Here is a 20517-nt window from a genome sequence, read left to right as displayed (position 1 = left end):
ACCATGTTCAGTTACCCGTTCCTATCAAAAACGCGTATTGCGCAAAATGAGCCGTAACGGCACCTTCCCAATAAGGGAAGTGAACAAAACTCACCATATGCACATAACTAGGTGGGGCAAAAATAGAAAGCTCCAAAAGTTACCCCAAAACCAAGTTCAGATACCCGTGCTGGGCAAAAGCGCGTATTGCGCAAATTGGGCCGTAACGGCAACTTCCCAATGAGTTAAGTAATCCAAACTCACCAAATGCACATGACAAGGTAGGACAAATATAGAAAGCTCCAAAAGTTGCCCCATAACCACGTTCAGATACGCGTTCTGGGCAAAAACTCGTATTGTGCAAATTGGGCCGTAACGACACCTTCCCAATGAGGTAAGTGAGCCAAACTCACCAGATACACATGACAAGGTGGTGCAAATATAGAAAGCTCCATAAGTTGCCCAGAAACGATGTTCAGACATCCATTCCGGCAAAAACTCGTATTGTGCAAAACGTGCCGTAACGGCAGCTTCCCAATGAGGTAAGTGAACGAAACTATCCAGATGCACATGACAAGTTGGGACAAATATAGACAGCTCCAAAAGATCCCCCAAAACCACGTTCAGATACCCGTTCTGGGCAAAAACGCGTATTGTGCAAAATGGGGCTTAACGGCAGCTTCCCAATGAGGTAAGTGAACCAAACTCAATAGATGCACGAGATAAGGTGGGACATATATAGAAAGCTCCAAAAGTTACCCCAAAACCACGTTCAGATACCCGTTCCGGTCAAAAACGCGTATTGCGCAAAATGGGCCGTAACGGCAGCTTCCCAATGAGGTAAGTGATCCAAACTCAATAGATGCACATAACTAGGTGGGGCAAATATAGAAAGCAACAAAAGTTACCCCAAAACCACGTTCAGATACCTGTGCTGGGCAAAAATGCGTATTGCGCAAATTGGGCCGTAACGGCAACTTCCCAATGAGGTAAGTGAACCAAACTCACCAAATGCACATGACAAGGTAGGACAAATATAGAAAGCTCCAAAAGTTGCCCCAAAACCATGTTCAGTTACCCGTTCCTATCAAAAACGCGTATTGCGCAAAATGAGCCGTAACGGCACCTTCCCAATAAGGGAAGTGAACAAAACTCACCATATGCACATAACTAGGTGGGGCAAATATAGAAAGCTCCAAAAGTTAACCCAAAACCAAGTTCAGATACCCGTGCTGGGCAAAAACGCGTATTGCGCAAATTGGGCCGTAACGGCAACTTCCCAATGAGTTAAGTAATCCAAACTCACCAAATGCACATGACAAGGTAGGACAAATATAGAAAGCTCCAAAAGTTGCCCCATAACCACGTTCAGATACGCGTTCTGGGCAAAAACTCGTATTGTGCAAATTGGGCCGTAACGGCAACTTCCCAATGAGGTAAGTGAACCAAACTCACCAGATACACATGACAAGGTGGTGCAAATATAGAAAGCTCCATAAGTTGCCCAGAAACGATGTTCAGACATCCATTCCGGCAAAAACTCGTATTGTGCAAAACGGGCCGTAACGGCAGCTTCCCAATGAGGTAAGTGAACGAAACTATCCAGATGCACATGACAAGTTGGGACAAATATAGACAGCTCCAAAAGATCCCCCAAAACCACGTTCAGATACCCGTTCTGGGCAAAAACGCATATTGGGCAAATTGGTCCGTAAAAGAAACTTCCCAATTAGGAAAGTGAACCAAACTCACCAGATGCACATGACAAGGTGGGACAAATATAGAAAGCTCCAAAAGTTGGATTAAAACCACGTTCAGATACCCGTTCCTGGCAAAAACGCGTATTGCGCAATTGGGCCTTAACGGCACCTTCCCAATAAGAGAAGTGAACCAAACTCACCATATGCACATAACTAGGTGGGGCAAATATAGAAAGCTCCAAAAGTTTCCCCGAAACCACGTTCAGATACCCGTTCTGGGCAAAAACGCGTACTGCGCAAATTGGGCCGTAACGGCAACTTCCCAATGAGGTAAGTGAACCAAACTCACCAGATGCACATTACAAGGTGGGGCAAATATATAAAGCTCCATAAGTTGCCCCGAAACGACGTTCAGATACCCATTCCGGAAAAAACGTTTATTGCGAAAAACGGGCCGTAACGGCAGCTTCGCAATGAGGTAAGTGGACCAAACTCACCAGATGTGCAGCGGCCATGCTAATCTTCTCTGTATCGTTCCAATTTTAGTATACGTGCTTCCGAAGCGAGCACAACCCTAACCCTAAAACTAATCCTAACCCTAACCCTAACCCTAACCCTAACCCTAACCCTAACCCTAACCCTAACCCTAATGCAAACCCTAACCCTTCCCTAACCCTAACCCTAACCCTAACCCGGAACCTAACCCTAACCCGGAAACTAACCCGGAACCTAACCCAGAACCTAACCCAGAACCTAACCCGGAACCTAACCCTAACCCTAACCCTAACACGGAACCTAACCCTAACCCGGAACCTAACCATAACCCGGAACCTAACCCTAACCCGGAACATAATCCTAACCCGGAACCTAACCCGAAACATAACCCGGAACCTAACACTAACCTGGAACCTAACCCAGTACCTAACCCGGAACCTAACCCGGAATCTAACCCTAACCCAGAACCTAACCCTAACCCGGAACCTAACCCTAACCCGGAACCTAACCCTAACCCGGAACCTAACCCTAACCCGGAACCTAACCCTGACCCTAACCCGGAACCTAACCCGGAACCTAAACCGGAACCTAACCATAACCTTAACCCGGAACCTAGCCCTAACCCGGAACCTAACCCTAACCAGGAAAGTAACCCGGAACCTAACCCTAACCCGGAACCTAACCCTAACCAGGAACCTAAACCTAACCCGGAACCTAACCCTAACCCTAACCCGGAACCTAACCCTAACCCTAACACGGAACCTAACCATAACCCTAACCCGGAACCTAACCCTAACCCGGAACCAAATAGTAACCCTAACCCGGAACCTAACCCTAAAACAGAACCTAACCGTAATCCGGAACCTAACCCTAACCCGGAACCTAACCCTAACCCGGAACCTAACCCGGAACCTAACCCGGAACCTAATCCGGAACCTATCCCGGAACCTAATCCGGAACTTTACCCGGAACCTAACCCGGAACCTAACCCGGAACCTAACCCTAACCCGGAACCTAACCCGGAACCTAACCCTAACACTAACCCTAACCCTAACTACGTTCAGTTACCCGTTCCTGGCAAAAACGCGTATTGCGCAAAATGAGCCATAACGGCAGCTTCCCAATGAGGTAAGTGAACCAAACTTACCAGATTCACATGACATGGTGGGACAAATATAGAAAGCTCCAAAAGTTGCCCCAAAACCACGTTCCAAAACCGTTTTTGCGGAAAACACGTCTTGCGCAAAATGGGCCGTAAAAGAAGCTTCCCAATGAGGTAAGTGAACCAAACTCACCAGATGCACATGACAAGGTAGGAGAAATATAGAAAGCTCCAAAAGTTGCCCCAAAACCACGTTCAGTTACCCGTTCCTGGCAAAAACGCGTATTGCGCAAAATGGGCCGTAATGGCAGCTTACCAATGAGGTAAGTGAACCAAACTCACCAGGTGCACATGACAAGGTAGGAGAAATATAGAAAGCTCCAAAAGTTGCCCCAAAACCACGTTCAGTGACACATTCCTGGCAAAAACGCGTATTGTGCAAAATGGGCCGTAACGGCAGCTTCCCAATGAGGTAAGGTAACCAAATTATCCAGATGCACATGACAAGTTGGGCAAATATAGAAAGCTCCAAAAGTTGCCCCAAAACCACGTTCAGATACCAGTTTTTGAGGAAAACGCGTATTGCGAAAATGGGCCGTAACGTCACCTTCCCAATGAGGTAAGTGAACCAAACTCAAAAGATGCACAAGACAAGGTGGGACATATATAGAAAGCTCCAAAAGTTACCCCCAAACAACGTTCAGACACCCTTACCGGCAGAAAAAGTGTATTGCGAAAATGGGCCGTAACCACACCTTCCCAATTAGGTAAGTGAACCAAACTATCCAGATGCACATGACAAGTTGGGACAAATACAGAAAGCTCCAAAAGTTGCCCCCAAACCACGTTCAGATACCCTTTCCGGCAGAAAACGTGTATTGCTAAAATGGGCCGTAACCGCACCTTCCCAATGAGGTAAGTGAACCAAACTCACCAGATGCACATGACAAGGTAGGACAAATATAGAAAGCTCCAAAAGTTGCCCCCAAACCACGTTCAGTTACCCGTTCCGGGCAAAAACGCGTATTGCGCAAAATGAGCCGTAACGGCACCTTCCCAATAAGGGAAGTGAACAAAACTCACCATATGCACATAACTAGGTGGGGCAAATATAGAAAGCTCCAAAAGTTACCCCAAAACCACGTTCAGATACCCGTGCTGGGCAAAAACAAGTATTGCGCAAATTGGGCCGTAACGGCAACTTCCCTATGAGGTAAGTGAACCAAACTCACCAAATGCACATGACAAGTTGGGACAAATATAGAAAGCTCCAAAAGATGCCCCAAAACCACGTTCTAATAACCTTTCTTGCGGAAAACGTGTATTGCGCAAAAGGGGCCGTAACGGCAGTTTCCCAATGAGGTAAGTGAACCAAACTTACCAGATGCACATGACAAGGTGGGACAAATATAGAAAGCTCCAAAAGTTGCCCAAAACCACGTTCTAATAACCGTTTTTGCAGAAAACGCGTATTGCGCAAAATGGGCCGTAAAGGCACCTTCCCAATGAGGAAAGTGAGCCAAACTCAACAGATGCACAAGACAAGGTGGGACATATATAGAAAGCTCCAAAAGTTACCCCCAAAACAACATTCAGATACCCGTCCCGGTCAAAAACGTCTATTGCGCAAAATGGGCCGTAACGGCAGCTTCCCAATGAGGTAAGTGAACCCAACTCACCAGATGCACATGACAAGTTGGGACAAATACAGAAAGCTCCATAAGTTGCCCCGAAACAACGTTCAGATACCCATTCCGGAAAAAACTTGTATTGCCCAAATTGGGCCGTAACGGCAGCTTCCCAATGAGGTAAGTGGACCAAACTCACCAGATGCGCAGGGGCCATGCTAATCTTCTCTGTATCGTTCTAATTTTAGTATACGTGCTTCCGAAGCGAGCACAACCCTAACCCTAACCCTAACCCTAACCTAACCCTAACCCGGAACTTAACCCTAACCCTAACCCGGAACCTAACCCTAACCGTAACCCGGAACCTAACCTTAACCAGGAACCTAACCCTAACCAGGAACGTAACCCTAACCCGGAACATAACCCTAACCCGGAACATAACCATAACCCTAACCCAGAACCTAACCCTAACCCTAACCCTAACCTGGAACCTAACCCTAACCCGGAACCTAACCCTAACCCGGAACCTAACCCTGACACGGAACCTAACCCTAACCCGGAACCAAACAGTAACCCTAACCCGGAACCTAACCCTAAAACGGAACCTAACCCTAACCCAGAACCTAACCCTAACCCGCAACCTAACCCTAACCCGGAACCTAACCCGGAACCTAACCCGGAACCTAATCCGGAACCTATCTTGGAACCAAATCCGGAACCTTACCGGAACCTAACCGGGAAACAAATCCGGAACCTTACCCGGAACCTAACCCGGAACCTAACCCGGAACCTTACCCTAACCCTAACCCTAACCCTAACTACGTTCAGTTACCCGTTCCTGGCAAAAACGCGTATTGCGCAAAATGGGCCATAACGGCAGCTTCCCAATGAGGTAAGTGAACCAAACTATCCAGATGCACATGACAAGTTGGGACAAATACAGAAAGCTCCAAAAGTTGCCCCAAACCACGTTCAGATACCCTTTCCGGCAGAAAACGTGTATTGCGAAAATAGGCCGTAACGGCACCTTCCCAATGCGGTAAGTGAACCAAACTCACCAGATGCACATGACAAGGTAGGACAAATATAGAAAGCTCCAAAAGTTAGCCCCAAAACCATGTTCAGTTACCCGTTCCGGGCAAAAACGCGTATTGCCTAAAATGAGCCGTAACGGCACCTTAACAAAAAGGGAAGTGAACAAAACTCACCATATGCACATAACTAGGTGGGGCAAATATAGAAAGCTCCAAAAGTTAACCCAAAACCACGTTCAGATACCCGTGCTGGGCAAAAACGCGTATTGTGCAAATTGGGCCATAACGGCAACTTCCCAATGAGGTAAGTGAACCAAACTCACCAGATGCACATAACAAGGTGGGGCAAATATATAAAGCTCCATAAGTTGCCCCGAAACAATGTTCAGATACCCATTCCCTAAAAAATTGTATTGCCCAAATTGGGCCGTAACGGCAGCTTCCCAATGAGGTAAGTGGACCAAACTCACCAGATTCGCAGGGGCCATGCTAATCTTCTCTGTATCGTTCCAATTTTAGTATACGTGCTTCCGAAGCGAGCACAACCCTAACCCAAACCCTAACCCTAACCCTAACCCTAACCCTAACCCTAACCCTAACCCGGAACCTAACCCTAACCCTAACCCTAACCCTAACCCCAACCCTAACCCTAACATGGAACCTAATCCTAACCCGGAACCTAACCCTAACCCGGAACCTAACCCTAACCCGGAACCTAACCCTAACCCGGAACCAAACAGTAACCCTAACCCGGAACCTAACCCTAAAACGGAACCTAACCCTAACCCAGAACCTAACCCTAACCCGCAACCTAACCCTAACCCGGAACCTAACCCGGAACCTAACCCGGAACCTAATCCGGAACCTATCCCGGAACCAAATCCGGAACCTTACCGGAACCTAACCGGGAACCAAATCCGGAACCTTACCCGGAACCTAACCCGGAACCTAACCCGGAACCTTTCCCTAACCCTAACCCTAACCCTAACTACGTTCAGTTACCCGTTCCTGGCAAAAACGCGTATTGCGCAAAATGGGCCATAACGGCAGCTTCCCAATGAGGTAAGTGAACCAAACTATCCAGATGCACATGACAAGTTGGGACAAATACAGAAAGCTCCAAAAGTTGCCCCAAACCACGTTCAGATACCCTTTCCGGCAGAAAACGTGCATTGCGAAAATAGGCCGTAACGGCACCTTCCCAATGCGGTAAGTGAACCAAACTCACCAGATGCACATGACAAGGTAGGACAAATATAGAAAGCTCCAAAAGTTAGCCCCAAAACCACGTTCAGTTACCCGTTCCGGGCAAAAACGCGTATTGCCTAAAATGAGCCGTAACGGCACCTTAACAAAAAGGGAAGTGAACAAAACTCACCATATGCACATAACTAGGTGGGGCAAATATAGAAAGCTCCAAAAGTTAACCCAAAACCACGTTCAGATACCCGTGCTTGGCAAAAACGCGTATTGTGCAAATTGGGCCGTAACGGCAACTTCCCAATGAGGTAAGTGAACCAAACTCACCAGATGCACATAACAAGGTGGGGCAAATATATAAAGCTCCATAAGTTGCCCCGAAACAATGTTCAGATACCCATTCCCTAAAAAATTGTATTGCCCAAATTGGGCCGTAACGGCAGCTTCCCAATGAGGTAAGTGGACCAAACTCACCAGATTCGCAGGGGCCATGCTAATCTTCTCTGTATCGTTCCAATTTTAGTATACGTGCTTCCGAAGCGAGCACAACCCTAACCCTAACCCTAACCCAAACCCTAACCCTAACCCTAACCCTAACCCTAACCCTAACCCGGAACCTAACCCTAACCCTAACCCTAACCCTAACCCCAACCCTAACCCTAACCTGGAACCTAATCCTAACCCGGAACCTAACCCTAAACCGGAACCTAACCTGAACTCGGAACCTAACCCTAACCCGGAACCTAACCCTAACCCGGAACCAAACAGTAACCCTAACCCGGAACCTAACCCTAAAACGGAACCTAACCCTAACCCAGAACCTAACCCTAACCCGCAACCTAACCCTAACCCGGAACCTAACCCGGAACCTAACCCGGAACCTAATCCGGAACCTATCCCGGAACCAAATCCGGAACCTTACCGGAACCTAACCGGGAACCAAATCCGGAACCTTACCCAGAACCTAACCCGGGACCTAACCCGGAACCTTACCCTAACCCTAACCCTAACCCTAACTACGTTCAGTTACCCGTTCCTGGCAAAAACGCGTATTGCGCAAAATGGGCCATAACGGCAGCTTCCCAATGAGGTAAGTGAACCAAACTATCCAGATGCACATGACAAGTTGGGACAAATACAGAAAGCTCCAAAAGTTGCCCCAAACCACGTTCAGTTACCCTTTCCGGCAGAAAACGTGTATTGCGAAAATAGGCCGTAACGGCACCTTCCCAATGCGGTAAGTGAACCAAACTCACCAGATGCACATGACAAGGTAGGACAAATATAGAAAGCTCCAAAAGTTAGCCCCAAAACCACGTTCAGTTACCCGTTCCGGGCAAAAACGCGTATTGCCTAAAATGAGCCGTAACGGCACCTTAACAAAAAGGGAAGTGAACAAAACTCACCATATGCACATAACTAGGTGGGGCAAATATAGAAAGCTCCAAAAGTTAACCCAAAACCACGTTCAGATACCCGTGCTTGGCAAAAACGCGTATTGTGCAAATTGGGCCGTAACGGCAACTTCCCAATGAGGTAAGTGAACCAAACTCACCAGATGCACATAACAAGGTGGGGCAAATATATAAAGCTCCATAAGTTGCCCCGAAACAATGTTCAGATACCCATTCCCTAAAAAATTGTATTGCCCAAATTGGGCCGTAACGGCAGCTTCCCAATGAGGTAAGTGGACCAAACTCACCAGATTCGCAGGAGCCATGCTAATGTTCTCTGTATCGTTCCAATTTTAGTATACGTGCTTCCGAAGCGAGCACAACCCTAACCCTAACCCTAACCCAAACCCTAACCCTAACCCTAACCCTAACCCTAACCCTAACCCTAACCCTAACACTAACCCTAACCCGGAACCTAACCCTAACCCTAACCCTAACCCTAACCCCAACCCTAACCCTAACCTGGAACCTAATCCTAACCCGGAACCTAACCCTAAACCGGAACCTAACCTGAACCCGGAACCTAACCCTAACCCGGAACCAAACCCTAACCCGGAACCAAACAGTAACCCTAACCCGGAACCTAACCCTAAAACGGAACCTAACCCTAACCCAGAACCTAACCCTAACCCGCAACCTAACCCTAACCCGGAACCTAACCCGGAACCTAACCCGGAACCTAATCCGGAACCTATCCCGGAACCAAATCCGGAACCTTACCCGGAACTTAACCCGGAACCAAATCTGGAACCTTACCCTAACCCTAACCCTAACCCTAACTACGTTCAGTTACCCGTTCCTGGCAAAAACGCGCATTGCTCAAAATGGGCCATAACGGCAGCTTCACAATGAGGTAAGTGAACCAAACTATCCAGATGCACATGACAAGTTGGGACAAATACAGAAAGCTCCAAAACTTGCCCCCAAAGCACGTTCAGATACCATTTCCGACAGAAAAGGTGTATTGCGAAAATGGGCCGTAACGGCACCTTCCCAATGAGTTAAGTGAACCGAACTCACCATATGCACATAACTAGGTGGGGCAAATATAGAAAGCACCAAAAGTAACCCCAAAACCACGTTCAGATACCCGTGCTGGTCAAAAACGCGTATTGCGCAAATTGGGCCGTAACGGCAACTTCCCTATGAGGTAAGTGAACCAAACTCACCAAATGCACATGACAAGGTAGGACAAATATAGAAAGCTCCAAAAGTTGCCCCAAAACCACGTCCACATACCTGTTCCTGACAAAAACGCGTATTGCGCAAGTTGGGCCGTAACGGCAACTTCCCAATGAGGTAAGTGAACCATACTCACCAGATGCACATGAGAATTTGGGACAAATATAGAAAGCTCCAAAAGTTGCCCCAAAACCACGTTCAGTTACCCGCTCCTGGCAAAAACGCGTATTGCGCAAAATGAGCCGTAATGGCACCTTCCCAATAAGGGAAGTGAACAAAACTCACCATATGCACATAACTAGGTGGGGCAAATATAGAAAGCTCCATAAGTTACCCCAAAACCACATTCAGATACCCGTGCTGGGGAAAAACGCGTATTGCGCAAATTGGGCCGTAACGGCAACTTCCCAATGAGTTAAGTAATCCAAACTCACCAAATGCACATGTCAAGGTAGGACAAATATAGAAAGCTCCAAAAATTGCCCCAAAACCACGTTCAGATACCCGTTCTGGGCAAAAACGCGCATTGTGCAAATTGGGCTGTAACGGCAACTTCCAAATGAGGTAAGTGAACCAAACTCACCAGATGCACATGACAAGGTGGGGCAAATATAGAAAGCTCCAAAAGTTGCCCCAAAACCACGTTCAGATACCCGTTCTGGGCAAAAACGCATATTGCGCAAATTGGGCCGTAAAAGAAGCTTCCCAATGAGGAAAGTGAACCAAACTCACCAGATGCACATGACAAGTTGGGACAAATATAGAAAGCTCCAAAAGGTGTCCCCAAACCACGTTCAGATACGCTTTCCGGCAGAAAACGTGTATGGCGAAAATGGGCCGTAACGGCACCTTCCCAATGAGGAAAGTGAACCAAACTCACCAGATGCACATGACAAGATAGGACAAATATAGAAAGCTCCAAAAGTTGCCCCAATACCACGTTCAGTTACCCGTTCCTGGCAAAAACGCGTATTGTGCAAAATGAGCCGTAACGGCACCTTCCCAATAAGGGAAGTGAACAAAACTCACCATACGCACATAACTAGGTGGGGCAAATATAGAAAGCTCCAAAAGTTACCCCAAAACCACGTTCAGATACCCGTTCTGGACAAAAACGCATATTGCGCAAATTGGGCCGTAACAGTGCTTCCCAATAAGGGAAGTGAACCAAACTTACCATATGCACATAACTAGGCGGGGCAAATATAGAAAGCTCCAAAAGTTTCCCCGAAACCACGTTCAGATACCCGTTCTGGGCAAAAACGCGTACTGCGCAAATTGGGCCGTATCGGCAACTTCCCAATGAGGTAAGTGAACCAAACTCACCAGATGCACGTTACAAGGTGGGGCAAATATATAAAGCTTCATAAGTTGCCCCGAAACGACGTTAAGATACCCATTCCGGAAAAAACGCGTATGGCGAAAATGGGCCGTAACGGCACCTTCCCAATGGGGTACGTGAACCAAACTCACCAGATGCACGTGACAAGGTGGGGCAAATATAGAAAGCTCCAGAAGTTCCCCCCAAAGCCACGTTCCGGCACCCGTTCATGCAGATAACGCGTGTGGCGAAAATGGGCCGTAACGGCACCTTCCCAATGGGGTACGTGAACCAAACTCACCAGATGCACGTGACAAGGTGGGGCAAATGTAGAAAGCTCCAGAAGTTCCCCCCAAAGCCATGTTCCGGTACCCGTTCCTGCAGAAAACTCGTATGGCGAAAATGGGCCGTAACGGCACCTTCCCAATGGGGTACGTGAACCAAACTCACCAGATGCACGTGACAAGGTGGGGCAAATGTAGAAAGCTCCAGAAGTTCCCCCCAAAGCCACGTTCCGGTACCCGTTCCTGCAGAAAATGCGTATGGCGAAAATGGGCCGTAACGGCACCTTCCCAATGGGGTACGTGAACCAAACTCACCAGATGCACGTGACAAGGTGGGGCAAATGTAGAAAGCTCCAGAAGTTCCCCCCAAAACCACGTTCCGGTACCCGTTCCTGCAGAAAACGCGTATGGCGAAAATGGGCCGTAATGGCACCTTCTCAATGGGGTACGTGAACCAAACTCACCAGATGCATGTGACAAGGTGGAGAAATGTAGAAAGCTCCAGAAGTTCCCCCCAAAGCCACGTTCCGGTACCCGTTCCTGCAGAAAACGCATATGGCAAAAATGGGCCGTAACGGCACCTTCCCAATGGGGTACGTGAACCAAACTCACCAGATGCACGTGACAAGGTGGGGCAAATGTAGAAAGCTCCAGAAGTTCCCCCCAAAACCACGTTCCGGAACCCGTTCCTGCAGAAAACGCGTATGGCGAAAATGGGCCGTAACGGCACCTTCCCAATGGGGTACGTGAACCAAACTCACCAGATGCACGTGACACGGTGGGGCAAATGTAGAAAGCTCCAGAAGTTCCCCCCAAAACCACGTTCCGGTACCCGTTCCTGTAGAAAACGCGTATGGCGAAAATGGGCCGTAACGGCACCTTCCCAATGGGGTACGTGAACCAAACTCACCAGATGCACGTGACAAGGTGGGGCAAATGTAGAAAGCTCCAGAAGTTCCCCCCAAAGCCACGTTCCGGTACCCGTTCCTGCAGAAAACGCGTATGGCGAAAATGGGCCGTAACGGCACCTTCCCAATGGGGTACGTGAACCAAACTCACCAGATGCACGTGACAAGGTGGGGCAAATGTAGAAAGCTCCAGAAGTTCCCCCCAAAGCCACGTTCTGGTACCCGTTCCTGCAGAAAACGCATGTGGCGAAAATGGGCCGTAACGGCACCTTCCCAATGGGGTACGTGAACCAAACTCACCAGATTCACGTGACAAGGTGGGGCAAATGTAGAAAGCTCCAGAAGTTCCCCCCAAAGCCACGTTCCGGTACCCGTTCCTGCAGAAAACGCGTATGGCGAAAATGGGCCGTAACGGCACCTTCCCAATGGGGTACGTGAACCAAACTCACCAGATGCACGTGACAAGGTGGGGCAAATGTAGAAAGCTCCAGAAGTTCCCCCCAAAGCCACGTTCCAGTACCCGTTCCTGCAGAAAACGCGTATGGCGAAAATGGGCCGTAACGGCACCTTCCCAATGGGGTACGTGAACCAAACTCACCAGATGCACGTGACAAGGTGGGGCAAATGTAGAAAGCTCCAGAAGTTCCCCCCAAAACCATGTTCCGGTTCCCGTTCCTGCAGAAAACGCGTATGGCGAAAATGGGCCGTAACGGCACCTTCCCAATGGGGTACGTGAACCAAACTCACCAGATGCATGTGACCAGGTGGGGCAAATGTAGAAAGCTCCAGAAGTTCCCCCCAAAGCCACGTTCCGGTACCCGTTCCTGCAGAAAACGCGTATGGCGAAAATGGGCCGTAACGGCACCTTCCCAATGGGGTACGGGAACCAAACTCACCAGATGCACGTGACAAGGTGGGGCAAATGTAGAAAGCTCCAAAAGTTCCCCCCAAAACCACGTTCTGGTACCCGTTCCTGCAGAAAACGCGTATGGCGAAAATGGGCCGTAACGGCACCTTCCCAATGGGGTATGTGAACCAAACTCACCAGATGCACGTGACAAGGTGGGGCAAATGTAGAAAGCTCCAAAAGTTCCCCCCAAAACCACGTTCTGGTACCCGTTCCTGCAGAAAACGCGTATGGCGAAAATGGGCCGTAACGGGACCTTCCCAATGGGGTGCGTGAACCAAACTCACCAGATGCACGTGACAAGGTGGGGCAAATGTAGAAAGCTCCAAAAGTTCCCCCCAAAACCACGTTCTGGTACCCGTTCCTGCAGAAAACGCGTATGGCGAAAACGGGCCGTAACGGCACCTTCCCAATGGGGTACGTGAACCAAACTCACCAGATGCACGTGACAAGGTGGGGCAAATGTAGAAAGCTCCAAAAGTTCCCCCCCAAGCCACGTTCTGGTACCCGTTCCTGCAGAAAACGCGTATGGCGAAAATGGGCCGTAACGGCACCTTCCCAATGGGGTACATGAACCAAACTCACCAGATGCACATGACAAGGTGGGGCAAATGTAGAAAGCTCCAAAAGTTCCCCCCAAAACCACGTTCTGGTACCCGTTCCTGCAGAAAACGCGTATGGCGAAAATGGGCCGTAGCGGCACCTTCCCAATGGGGTACGTGAACCAAACTCACCAGATGCACGTGACAAGGTGGGGCAAATGTAGAAAGCTCCAAAAGTTCCCCCCAAAGCCACGTTCTGGTACCCGTTCCGGCAGAAAACGCGTATGGCGAAAATGGGCCGTAACGGCACCTTCCCAATTGGGTACGTGAACCAAACTCACCAGATGCACGTGACAAGGTGGGGCAAATGTAGAAAGCTCCCAAAGTTCCCCCCAAAGCCACGTTCTGGTACCCGTTCCAGCAGAAAACGCGCATGGCGAAAATGGGCCGTAAGGGCACCTTCCCAATGGGGTACGTGAACCAAACTCACCAGATGCACGTGACAAGGTGGGGCAAATATAGAAAGCTCCTAAAGTTCCCCCCAAAGCCACGTTCTGGTACCCGTTCCGGCAGAAAACGCGTATGGCGAAAATGGGCCGTAACGGCACCTTCCCAATGGGGTACGTGAACCAAACTCACCAGATGCACGTGACAAGGTGGGGCAAATGTAGAAAGCTCCAAAAGCTCCCCCCAAAGCCACGTTCTGGTACCCGTTCCGGCAGAAAACGCGTATGGCGAAAATGGGCCGTAACGGCACCTTCCCTATGGGGTACGTCAACCAAACTCACCAGATGCACGTGACAAGGTGGGGCAAATGTAGAAAGCTCCAAAAGCTCCCCCCAAAGCCACGTTCTGGTACCCGTTCCTGCAGAAAACGCGTATGGCGAAAATGGGCCGTAACGGCACCTTCCCAATGGGGTACGTGAACCAAACTCACCAGATGCACGTGACAAGGTGGGGCAAATGTAGAAAGCTCCCAAAGTTCCCCCCAAAGCCACGTTCTGGTACCCGTTCCGGCAGAAAACGCGCATGGCGAAAATGGGCCGTAACGGCACCTTCCCAATGGGGTACGTGAACCAAACTCACCAGATGCACGTGACAAGGTGGGGCAAATGTAGAAAGCTCCCAAAGTTCCCCCCAAAGCCACGTTCTGGTACCCGTTCCGGCAGAAAACGCGTATGGCGAAAATGGGCCGTAACGGCACCTTCCCAATGGGGTACGTTAACCAAACTCAGTAGATGCACGTGACAAGGTGGGGCAAATGTAGAAAGCTCCAGAAGTTCCCCCCAAAAACACGTTCCGGTACCCGTTCCTGCAGAAAACGCGTATGGCGAAAATGGGCCGTAGCGGCACCTTCCCAATGGGGTACGTGAACCAAACTCACCAGATGCACGTGACAAGGTGGGGCAAATGTAGAAAGCTCCAGAAGTTCCCCCCAAAGCCACGTTCTGGTACCCGTTCCTGCAGAAAACGCATGTGGCGAAAATGGGCCGTAACGGCACCTTCCCAATGGGGTACGTGAACCAAACTCACCAGATGCACGTGACAAGGTGGGGCAAATGTAGAAAGCTCTAAAAGCTCCCCCCAAAGCCACGTTCTGGTACCCGTTCCGGCAGAAAACGCGTATGGCGAAAATGGGCCGTAGCGGCACCTTCCCAATTGGGTACGTGAACCAAACTCACCAGATGCACGTGACAAGGTGGGGCAAATGTAGAAAGCTCCAAAAGCTCCCCCCAAAGCCACGTTCTGGTACCCGTTCCTGCAGAAAACGCGTATGGCGAAAATGGGCCGTAACGGCACCTTCCCAATGGGGTACGTGAACCAAACTCACCAGATGCACGTGACAAGATGGGGCAAATGTAGAAAGCTCCCAAAGTTCCCCCAAAGCCACGTTCTGGTACCCGTTCCTGCAGAAAACGCGTATGGCGAAAATGGGCCGTAGCGGCGCCTTCCCAATTGGGTACGTGAACCAAACTCACCAGATGCACGTGACAAGGTGGGGCAAATGTAGAAAGCTCCAAAAGCTCCCCCCAAAGCCACGTTCTGGTACCCGTTCCTGCAGAAAACGCGTATGGCGAAAATGGGCCGTAACGGCACCTTCCCAATGGGGTACGTGAACCAAACTCACCAGATGCACGTGACAAGGTGGGGCAAATGTAGAAAGCTCCAAAAGCTCCCCCCAAAGCCACGTTCTGGTACCCGTTCCTGCAGAAAACGCGTTTGGCGAAAATGGGCCGTAACGGCACCTTCCCAATGGGGTACGTGAACCAAACTCACCAGATGCACGTGACAAGGTGGGGCAAATGTAGAAAGCTCCAAAAGCTCCCCCCAAAGCCACGTTCTGGTACCCGTTCCTGCATAAAACTTTTATGGCGAAAATGGGCCGTAACGGCACCTTCCCAATGGGGTACGTGAACCAAACTCACCAGATGCATGTGACAAGGTGGGGCAAATGTAGAAAGCTCCAAAAGTTCCCCCCAAAGCCACGTTCTGGTACCCGTTCCTGCAGAAAACGCGTATGGCGAAAATGGGCCGTAACGGGACCTTCCCAATGGGGTACGTGAACCAAACTCACCAGATGCACGTGACAAGGTGGGGCAAATGTAGAAAGCTCCAAAAGTTCCCCCCAAAGCCACGTTCTGGTAACCGTTCCTGCAGAAAACGCGTATGGCGAAAATGGGCCGTAACGGCACCTTCCCAATGGGGTACATGAACCAAACTCACCAGATGCACGTGACAAGTTGGGGCAAATGTAGAAAGCTCTAAAAGCTCCCCCCAAAGCCACGTTCTGGTACCCGTTCCTGCAGAAAACGCGTATGGCGAAAATGGGCCGTAACGGGACCTTCCCAATGGGGTACGTGAACCAAACTCACCAGATGCACGTGACAAGGTGGGGCAAATGTAGAAAGCTCCAAAAGTTCCCCCCAAAGCCACGTTCTGGTAACCGTTCCTGCAGAAAACGCGTATGGCGAAAATGGGCCGTAACGGCACCTTCCCAATGGGGTACATGAACCAAACTCACCAGATGCACGTGACAAGTTGGGGCAAATGTAGAAAGCTCCAAAAGTTCCACCCAAAGCCACGTTCTGGTACCCGTTCCTGCAGAAAACGCGTATGGCGAAAATGGGCCGTAACGGCACCTTCCCAATGGGGTACGTGAACCAAACTCACCAGATGCACGTGACAAGGTGGGGCAAATGTAGAAAGCTCCAAAAGCTCCCCCCAAAGCCGCGTTCTGGTACCCGTTCCTGCAGAAAACGCGTGTGGCGAAAATGGGCCGTAGCGGCACCTTCCCAATGGGGTACGTGAACCAAACTCACCAGATGCACGTGACAAGGATGGGCAAATGTAGAAAGCTCCAAAAGCTCCCCCCAAAGCCACGTTCTGGTACCCGTTCCTGCAGAAAATGCGTATGGCGAAAATGGGCCGTAACGGCACCTTCCCAATGGGGTACGTGAACCAAACTCACCAGATGCACTTGACAAGGTGGGGGAAATGTAGAAAGCTCTAAAAACTCCCCCCAAAGCCACGTTCTGGTACCCGTTCCTGCAGAAAACGCGTATGGCGAAAATGGGCCGTAGCGGCACCTTCCCAATGGGGTACGTGAACCAAACTCACCAGATGCACGTGACAAGGTGGGGCAAATGTAGAAAGCTCCAAAAGCTCCCCCCAAAGCCACGTTCTGGTACCCGTTCCTGTAGAAAACGCGTATGGCGAAAATGGGCCGTAACGGCACCTTCCCAATGGGGTACGTGAACCAAACTCACCAGATGCACGTGACAAGATGGGGCAAATGTAGAAAGCTCCCAAAGTTACCCCCAAAGCCACGTTCTGGTACCCGTTCCTGCAGAAAACGCGTATGGCGAAAATGGGCCGTAACGGCACCTTCCCACTGGGGTACGTGAACCAAACTCACCAGATGCACGTGACAAGGTGCGGCAAATGTAGAAAGTTCCAAAAATTCCACCCAAAGCCACGTTCTGGTACCCGTTCCTGCAGAAAACGCGTATGGCGAAAATGGGCCGTAACGGCACCTTCCCAATGGGGTACGTGAACCAAACTCACCAGATGCACGTGACAAGGTGGGGCAAATGTAGAAAGCTCCAAAAGCTCCCCCCAAAGCCACGTTCTGGTACCCGTTCCTGCAGAAAACGCGTTTGGAGAAAATGGGCCGTAACGGCACCTTCCCAATGGGGTACGTGAACCAAACTCACCAGATGCACGTGACAAGGTGGGGCAAATGTAGAAAGCTCCAAAAGCTCCCCCCAAAGCCGCGTTCTGGTACCCGTTCCTGCAGAAAACGCGTATGGCGAAAATGGGCCGTAGCGGCACCTTCCCAATGGGGTACGTGAACCAAACTCACCAGATGCACGTGACAAGGATGGACAAATGTAGAAAGCTCCAAAAGCTCCCCCCAAAGCCACGTTCTGGTACCCGTTCCTGCAGAAAATGCGTATGGCGAAAATGGGCCGTAACGGCACCTTCCCAATGGGGTACGTGAACCAAACTCACCAGATGCATGTGACAAGGTGGGGCAAATGTAGAAAGCTCTAAAAGCTCCCCCCAAAGCCACGTTCTGGTACCCGTTCCTGCAGAAAACGCGTATGGCGAAAATGGGCCGTAGCGGCCCCTTCCCAATGGGGTACGTGAACCAAACTCACCAGATGCACGTGACAAGGTGGGGCAAATGTAGAAAGCTCCAAAAGCTCCCCCCAAAGCCACGTTCTGGTACCCGTTCCTGCAGAAAACGCGTATGGCGAAAATGGGCCGTAACGGCACCTTCCCAATGGGGTACGTGAACCAAACTCACCAGATGCACGTGACAAGATGGGGCAAATGTAGAAAGCTCCCAAAGTTCCCCCCAAAGCCACGTTCTGGTACCCGTTCCTGCAGAAAACGCGTATGGCGAAAATGGGCCGTAACGGCACCTTCCCAATGGGGTACGTGAACCAAACTCACCAGATGCACGTAACAAGGTGCGGCAAATGTAGAAAGTTCCAAAAATTCCACCCAAAGCCACGTTCTGGTACCCGTTCCTGGAGAAAACGCGTATGGCGAAAATGGGCCGTAACGGCACCTTCCTAATGGGGTACGTGAACCAAACTCACCAGATGCACGTGACAAGGTGGGGCAAATGTAGAAAGCTCCAAAAGCTCCCCCCAAAGCCACGTTCTGGTACCCGATCCTGCAGAAAACGCGTTTGGAGAAAATGGGCCGTAACGGCACCTTCCCAATGGGGTACGTGAACCAAACTCACCAGATGCACGTGACAAGGTGGGGCAAATGTAGAAAGCTCCAAAAGCTCCCCCCAAAGACACGTTCTGGTACCCGTTCCTGCAGAAAACGCGTTTGGAGAAAATGGGCCGTAACGGCACCTTCCCAATGGGGTACGTGAACCAAACTCACCAGATGCACGTGACAAGGTGGGGCAAATGTAGAAAGCTCCAAAAGCTCCCCCCAAAGCCGCGTTCTGGTACCCGTTCCTGCAGAAAACGCGTATGGCGAAAATGGGCCGTAGCGGCACCTTCCCAATGGGGTACTTGAACCAAACTCACCAGATGCACGTGACAAGGATGGACAAATGTAGAAAGCTCCAAAAGCTCCCCCCAAAGCCACGTTCTGGTACCCGTTCCTGCAGAAAATGCGTATGGCGAAAATGGGCCGTAACGGCACCTTCCCAATGGGGTACGTGAACCAAACTCACCAGATGCACGTGACAAGGTGGGGCAAATGTAGAAAGCTCTAAAAGCTCCCCCCAAAGCCAAGTTCTGGTACCCGTTCCTGCAGAAAACGCGTATGGCGAAAATGGGCCGTAGCGGCCCCTTCCCAATGGGGTACGTGAACCAAACTCACCAGATGCACGTGACAAGGTGGGGCAAATGTAGAAAGCTCCAAAAGCTCCCCCCAAAGCCACGTTCTGGTACCCGTTCCTGCAGAAAACGCGTATGGCGAAAATGGGCCGTAACGGGACCTTCCCGATGGGGCACGTGAACTAAACTCACCAGGTGCACGTGACAAGGTGGGGCAAATGTAGAAAGCTCCAAAAGCTCCCCCCAAAGCCACGTTCTGGTACCCGTTCCTGCAGAAAACGCGTATGGCGAAAATGGGCCGTAACGGCACCTTCCCAATGGGGTACGTGAACCAAACTCACCAGATGCACGTGACAAGGTGGGGCAAATGTAGAAAGCTCCAAAAGCTCCCCCCAAAGCCACGTTCTGGTACCCGTTCCTGCAGAAAACGCGTATGGCGAAAATGGGCCATAACGGCACCTTCCCAATGGGGTACGTGAACCAAACTCACCAGATGCACGTGACAAGGTGGGGCAAATGTAGAAAGCTCCAAAAGCTCCCCCCAAAGCCACGTTCTGGTACCCGTTCCTGCAGAAAACGCGTTTGGCGAAAATGGGCCGTAACGGCACCTTCCCAATGGGGTACGTGAACCAAACTCACCAGATGCACGTGACAAGGTGGGGCAAATGTAGAAAGCTCCAAAAGCTCCCCCCAAAGCCACGTTCTGGTACCCGTTCCTGCATAAAACTTTTATGGCGAAAATGGGCCGTAACGGCACCTTCCCAATGGGGTACGTGAACCAAACTCACCAGATGCACGTGACAAGGTGGGGCAAATGTAGAAAGCTCCAAAAGTTCCCCCCGAAGCCACGTTCTGGTACCCGTTCCTGCAGAAAACGCGTATGGCGAAAATGGGCCGTAACGGGACCTTCCCAATGGGGTACGTGAACCAAACTCACCAGATGCACGTGACAACGTGGGGCAAATGTAGAA

General features: G+C 50.3%; 5 pseudogenes; all 5 read right to left on the bottom strand.

The window, feature by feature from the left end:
• Positions 1 to 2180: 2180 nt before the first annotated feature.
• On the bottom strand, positions 2181 to 2249 carry LOC134412892 (U6 spliceosomal RNA; annotated as a pseudogene).
• A 2858-nt stretch (positions 2250 to 5107) lies between these two features.
• Positions 5108 to 5176, bottom strand: LOC134412890 (U6 spliceosomal RNA; annotated as a pseudogene).
• A 1238-nt stretch (positions 5177 to 6414) lies between these two features.
• On the bottom strand, positions 6415 to 6481 carry LOC134412888 (U6 spliceosomal RNA; annotated as a pseudogene).
• A 1137-nt stretch (positions 6482 to 7618) lies between these two features.
• Positions 7619 to 7685, bottom strand: LOC134412886 (U6 spliceosomal RNA; annotated as a pseudogene).
• Positions 7686 to 8846: 1161 nt separating this feature from the next.
• Positions 8847 to 8913, bottom strand: LOC134412836 (U6 spliceosomal RNA; annotated as a pseudogene).
• Positions 8914 to 20517: the final 11604 nt, after the last annotated feature.

Source organism: Elgaria multicarinata, chromosome 22 (assembly GCF_023053635.1).
Source record: "Elgaria multicarinata webbii isolate HBS135686 ecotype San Diego chromosome 22, rElgMul1.1.pri, whole genome shotgun sequence".
NCBI classification, from domain to species: domain Eukaryota; kingdom Metazoa; phylum Chordata; class Lepidosauria; order Squamata; family Anguidae; genus Elgaria; species Elgaria multicarinata.
Note: the sequence above shows the minus strand (reverse complement) of the source record. Positions and strands in the feature narration are given on the sequence as shown.